A 5,947-nucleotide genomic window follows, 5' to 3' on the forward strand; every position below is an offset into this window, starting at 1 on the left:
CACTGGTCTAAAATCAAGGTGCTAGCAGGGCTGTGTTCTTTTCTGGAGACTCTAGGAGAGAATCCATTTTCTTGCTTTTTCCAAATTCTTGAGGCTTCTTGAGGCTGTCCCTACATTCTTTGGCTCTGGCTCCCTTCCATTTTCAAAGTCAGCAGTAGCTGGTTGCATCTTTCTCATATTTCTTCTGACATTCACTCTCCTGCCTTCCTTTTTCACTTATAAACCAAAAACCAAACTCACTGCCATTGAGTCAATTCCGACTCATAACGACCTCTCCTTGGGTTTCCAAGGTGAGGTCTCTACAGAAGTAGATTGCCCAGGCTTTCTTCTGAGGAGTGGCTGGTACATTTGAACCACCAGCCTTCTGGTTAGCAGTCAAATACCTTAGGCTCTACACCACCAGAGTTCCTTGTAGTTACATTGGACTGCCCAGTAATCCAAGATTATCTATCTTCTAGCTCAAGACCCTGACGTTAATCACATCTGCAAAGTCCTTTTTGTCCTGCTAAGTAACATGTTCACAGATTCTGGGGATTAAGATGTGGACATCTTTGAGGAAGGCAAAGATTATGCCTACCACAATAGTGTTCAAGTTTTCTCTCTAGTTGTTCTATCAGTTATTGAGAGTGAGGTATTGAAATCTTTGACTATTACTGCAGAATTGTCTTTTTCTTTTTGAATTCTTACAGTTTTTGCTTCATGTATTTTGAGGCTGTTTTGCATTTATAATTGTTATGTCTTCCTGATGAATTATTATTATTCTAATTATGAAATGTACCTCTTTGTCTCTAGTCATATCTCTTGTCTAAAAGTCTATTTTGTCTGATATTTATAGCCATTCCAGATCTCTCATGGTTACCATGCAAGGTATTTCTTTTCCAGTCTTTGACTCTCAACATATTTGAAAGTACCTTTGAATCTAAGGTGTGTCTCTTACAAACAGCACATAGTTGGATCTTGCTATTTTTAAAATCTAATTTGACAATCACTGCTTTTTGATTGCACTGTTTAGACTAGTCATATTTAACGTAGTTACTGATATGGTTGGATTTTCATTTGCCATTTTGCTATGTTTTCCCTTTTTAATTCTTCTGCTCCCTTGTCATTGCTTTCCTTTCCTTTTTTTTTTTTTTTTGTTCCCCTCAAAGTGTATCTCAGGGCCATAGTATTGGGGTTTCCACCAGACTCCATCTGACCAGTAATTCTGGTCATTATTGTCTTTTTGGATTTTGTTCCATATTTTTCCTCTCACTATATCCGGGATCTCCAGTTTTGATCCATTCCTGAGTGGTTGGCATTGGTAGCTGGGCACCATCTAGTTCTTCTGGTCTTGAGGTCCATCACGTCCTAAGGCTGATTGTTTCCAAATGCTCTTGATTTTTTGCACTCTTCTTCACTTCTGATGATAGGAGACCATTAGCTGCATCTTAGATGGCCACTTGAAAGCTTTTAAGACCCCAGTCACTACTCACCAAAGTAGGTTGTGGGGTTTTATGTATTTTGTTATGCCAATTGAGTCTGGTATCCCCCAATACTATGGTCCTGAGTCAGTAGATCCATTGGATCTCTCTCTCTCTCAATGTCTGACTGTCTGTGAGGGATTGCTCTATGTCTGTCTTCTATTGTTTCTTAAGGATTGGAGGTATTTTGTATCACTGGTGTCTGTGCAAGATTAGCCTCAGCTGAATCTATCTTTGGTGTAGAGTATAATCCTTTTAACTGAATGGGTATATTTTTTTTCCACCCCTTACCTTTTAATTTGTTTTCACCTTGTGTCTATGATGGGTCTCTTGTAGACAGCATATTGATGGGTCTTCTTTTCTTATCCAGTCTGCCACTCTCTTTCTCTTGATTGGTGCATTTAATCCATTCATATTGAGTGTAATTAGTGCTAGGTATGAATTGATTGCTGTCATTCTATTGTGTTTTTTGTCATGTTGTTGGAGTTTCCTTGGTCCATATAATTTTCTGTGCTGAGTTCATTTTGTTGTCAAGTGTTTCCTCTCTTCTCTTCTTTATTATTGGTTTTGTGCTTACTAAACCCCTATGTTTTCCTTCCTTCTGGATTTGCTTATGGGGATTGTTAATTTTCTCTGTGGTCACTGTGGAGTGAATTCTTGTGTCTATATTTTTGGAACAGTCTGTTCCATGAGGACATTTCCCTGTTTTCCTCTCCATTTGGAAGTTTTGTACCTGGAACTTTTTTTCCCCTCTGGTTAGTTGCTGTTGTTGTGTGCAGATTGATTTCCTTGTTTTTTAGTGTACAATGTTTTATGGTCTTATTTTGAGCATCTATTTCTGTTTGGTTTTAGTGTTGATGTTATGTGTCCTAATTTTGTCATTTTCTGTTGTGGGTTCTCTATTGGAAAGACTTCCTTAAGCATTTCTTGTAGGATTTATCTGGTTTTCACAAAATCCCTTAATTTCTGTTTGTCTGAGAATGTCTTGATTTCACTTTTATATTTGATGGAAAATTTGGCTGGATATAGGATCCTTGGTTGGAAGGTCTTTTCCTTCAGTGTTTTATATATGCCGTCCCATTGCCTTCTTGCCTGAGTGGTTTCTGCTGAGTAATCAGAGCTAAGCCTAACTGTTTGATTATTATAAGTGATATTTCTTTTTTCCTGGGCTGCTTGCAAGATTCTTTCTTTGTCTTTGGTTTTGGAGGATTTGATTATGATATGCCTTGGTGTTTTTCTCTTGGGATTTATCCTGTATGGGGTTTTATGAGCTTCTTGGACAAATATATTTTCTTCCTTCATGATATGGGGGAAATTTTCTGTTAGTAAGTCTTCCACAGTTTTCTCAGGCTTTCCCCCCCCCCCCGCCTCTTCTTGTTCTGGAATTCCAATGAGGCATATGTTGTTTCTTTTCATGTCATCCCATATAACCCTTAAGTTCTCTTCATTTCTCTTAAATCTTTGTTCTGATTTTTCTTCATACAGGCTGGTGTCAAGGGATTTATCTTCTAGTTGAGAAATGCATTCTTCAGCCAGTTCTAGTCTATTCTTTTGTGCTTCCACTATGTTGTGTAATTCTGTAATTTTAGTATTCATCTTCTGGATTTCTAACTGCTGTTTTTGTATGAAATGTGATTGTTTATCAATCTTGTTATTTTGTTCTTGAATGGTTTTCCTGAGTTCTTCCAGGGTACTGTCTGTGTTCTCCTTGGTTCTATTTGGGGTTTCCTTAAATTCTTGTAGAGTTCTATAAACATATCTTCTAAATTCCTTCTCAGATAATTCTATCACTTCCTCTTCCTCCATGTTTAATGAGACTTTTGTTTGGGATTTTATTTCTATTGTCTTATTTGTTTGTGTTGTTGTTGTTGTTTGTTTGTTTGATTTGAGGTTGCCTGTTGTTTCCCAGACATTTTGAAGTTGTCTTTAACTGTTAGTTATCTATTGATTTGTTCTGTCTTGATTTTATGATTTAATATTTTTGCAAAGGTAGAGCTGGTGTATTTTATTTTTTTGGTCATTAATTCAGGTATTCTTGGTTGCTCTTCAGTTTTCTTTGTGATGATGTAATCACTGTGTGGACTGTGGATGTAGGTCTCTGTTCATCATGAAGGGGGTTTAGTATTAGAGCCAGCAGGTGTTGTGGCTTAATGTGATGTTTCTATTGGATGAGGCCAGGAAGAGGTGGGAAAAGGAGGAAGAAAAGAGAAAAAAAAGCTCCAACACACCAGTAGCCATTTCAAGGGCTTTGAGTAGGCTTCTAATGATGACATTATACTGTCACTCAGAGGCCTACAGCTCAAATTCGGCAAAGACCCCAATGATTAGAGGGCTGCCACTTTCTGCCAGGTTCAGACAGCCGCAAAAACCCCATACTCCAGGCCCCTCCATGCCAAAAAGCTGTCTTGGAATAGCTGGACCCCTGACCCATGCTATGAGTTTGTGCCAGGACCTGCCCACCTGCAGCATGCTTCTCTCTCTGCTCCCAATTCAATGGCAACCCGAGACAGAGGGGTATCTGCTCCACTTCTCAGAAATGCCACCCTCCCACTTAACAGTGATCCCAAAGTTACCAGTAAAAGCGGGTGCTGTACGTAGATCCCTAGAGTGGCCACAAGTCCTCTAGTGATTCCTCTCCACTGCCCAGGGTGCCCTCCGATGTTATGTCTTGCCTGCTGACCAGCGCTCCACAGGGTAAGTTTGTTTATTTTTATTCTTCCCAGCTGTTCACCCTGGCTCTCCCTCCTTTCTTCTCCTACTCCACTAAGTCAAATTAGTGAGCTATTCAGATTGCCAGAATCCCCACTTCAAACTGCTGCACCTAGTTTTTTAGGCATTAAGATGCTAGAGGGAACTAACATGTGGGATACAGGTAAGAAACCATCTTCCCCTCTCTGTTTTTCTAAAGTTGAACCATTCTTCCATACCTGGTATGAACCCCACTTGGTCATAATATATTATCTTTTTGATATGTTGTTGAAGTGTATTGGCTAGGATTTTGTTGAAGATTTTTGCATCAAGGTTATTATTGCTTCCTAAAATGAATTTGGGAGGATTTCATTCTCTTCTATGTTCCAAAATAGTTTGAGTAGGATTGATGTCAGTTCTCTGAATGTTTGGTAGAATTCTCCATGAAACTGTCTGGACCAGGGCTATTTTTTGTTGGTAATTTTTTAATGACCTGTTCAATTTCTTCTTTTGTTATGGGTTTGTTTAAGTTTTCCATCTCAGCATCTTAGTTTAGTTATGCAATATGTTTCTAGAAATCTGTCCAATTCTTCTAGACTTTCTAATTTTTTGGAGTATAGTACTTTATACTATCCTGATATTAGCCTTTTGATTTCTGTTGGTTCTGTTGTGGTGTCACCCAATTCATTTCTTATTCATGTTATTTGCGTTCTCTTCCTCTTTTCATTTGTTAAATTTGCCAGTGATTTGTCAATTTTATTAGTCTTTTCAAAGAACCAACTTCTAGTCTTGTTGATTTTTTCTATTGTCTATTTTCTGTTTCATTTATTTCTGCTCGAATCTTTATTGTTTCTTTTCTTCTGGTGACTGTAGGCTTTTTTTTTTTTTTTTTTTTTGCTGCTCTTTTTCTAATTGTTGGAGATGTTGGGTGAAGATGTTGATTTTAGGTCTTCTTTTTGTTGTGTGCATTTATTGCTATAATTTGCCCTCTGGTCACTGCTTTTGCTGTGCCCCAAAGATTCTGGTATGTTGTGTTTTCATTCTCATTTGGTTCAAGGAGTTTTTAAATTTAATTTTGTATTTCTTTTAAGACCTGGTCATTTTCAAGGAGGGTGTTATTCAGTTTCCATGTGTTTGCTCTTTTTCCATTCATTTCCTATTGTTGATTTCTAATTTTACAGCATTGCAATCTGAGAAGATGCTTTGCAGTATTTCAGTGTTTTTAAATTTATTGAGCCTTGATTTGTGACCTAACATATGGTCTATCCTGGAGAATGTTCCCTGTGCACTGGAAAAGAATGTATATTGTGCTGTTTTGGGGTGAAGTGCTCTGTAGATGCCTATAAGGTCAAATTGGTAGATTATACTATTTAGTTCTTCTGAATCTTTGTTTAGTTTCTTTCCACTTGTTCTATTTGAAAGTGGTGTATTAAAACTTCCTATTATGACTGTCTTTGTCTCTTATGGTGTATTTTTGTCTTAAAATCAATTTGATCAGAAATTACTATTGCCACTCCTGCTCTTTTATGGTTGCCATTTGCTTGATATATTTTTTCCAACCTTTGATTTTTAGTCTATTTTCCTTTTTGTCTCTAAAGTGTGTGTCTTGTTTTTTCGTAGTGTTGCTGATTTCTTTGTTCCATATCATTTTATGTGCTGAGCTCATTTTGTTTATGAATCGTGTTATCATTTCCTTCACTGATATGTTGTTGTTGTTATGTGCTGTCGAGTCGGCCCCGACTCATAGCGACCCCTCCTTGAGTTTCCGAGGCAGTATCACTACGGAAGTAGGATTGCCC

The sequence above is a fragment of the Orycteropus afer genome, unplaced genomic scaffold, assembly GCF_000298275.1.
Source record: "Orycteropus afer afer isolate SDZICR_OR568_19922 unplaced genomic scaffold, OryAfe1.0 scaffold00739, whole genome shotgun sequence".
NCBI classification, from domain to species: Eukaryota; Metazoa; Chordata; class Mammalia; order Tubulidentata; family Orycteropodidae; genus Orycteropus; species Orycteropus afer.